Source organism: Cephus cinctus, unplaced genomic scaffold, assembly GCF_000341935.2.
Source record: "Cephus cinctus unplaced genomic scaffold, Ccin1 Ccin1_scaffold0515, whole genome shotgun sequence".
NCBI classification, from domain to species: Eukaryota; Metazoa; Arthropoda; class Insecta; order Hymenoptera; family Cephidae; genus Cephus; species Cephus cinctus.
In genome coordinates, this window is record NW_014333179.1 from 273,608 (window position 1) to 273,955 (window position 348).

Below are 348 nucleotides of genomic sequence, written 5' to 3' on the forward strand. Positions count from 1 at the left end.
GGCGGGGGGGCGGGGGGGGGGGAAGGTTGTTAACCACGTTGCTCTCGGACGGGGCAAAAATATCGAAGCCTCTATCGCGCTGGCGAGCGAAACGAACGTGACGGGGGATAAAGATGATGGGAAAATGATGCGAGGGATAAAGAGGGAAAGTGTAGCCGACGAACGAGCTATGAGGGAGGGATCCTGAAACGGGTGGTAGGTGGGTATAACGAGCGGCATACATTTTGCCCGTGGGTTTATTTAGGAATTTATGCGGAGAACGCTTTTCTTTATTATATTCCTATAGGAATTAATATATTTTTTTTTTGGAGCTCGGGGTGGTTTTTTTTTTTTTTTTTTTTTTAAAAA

The 348-nt window shown here is 46.3% G+C and overlaps 1 protein-coding gene across 6 annotated transcripts in view; it reads left to right on the plus strand.

Annotated features, from left to right (window-relative positions):
* Positions 1-348, plus strand: part of LOC107268333 (QRFP-like peptide receptor) — a 42,162-nt gene that overhangs the window by 27,394 nt on the left and 14,420 nt on the right. The window lies entirely within an intron of this gene.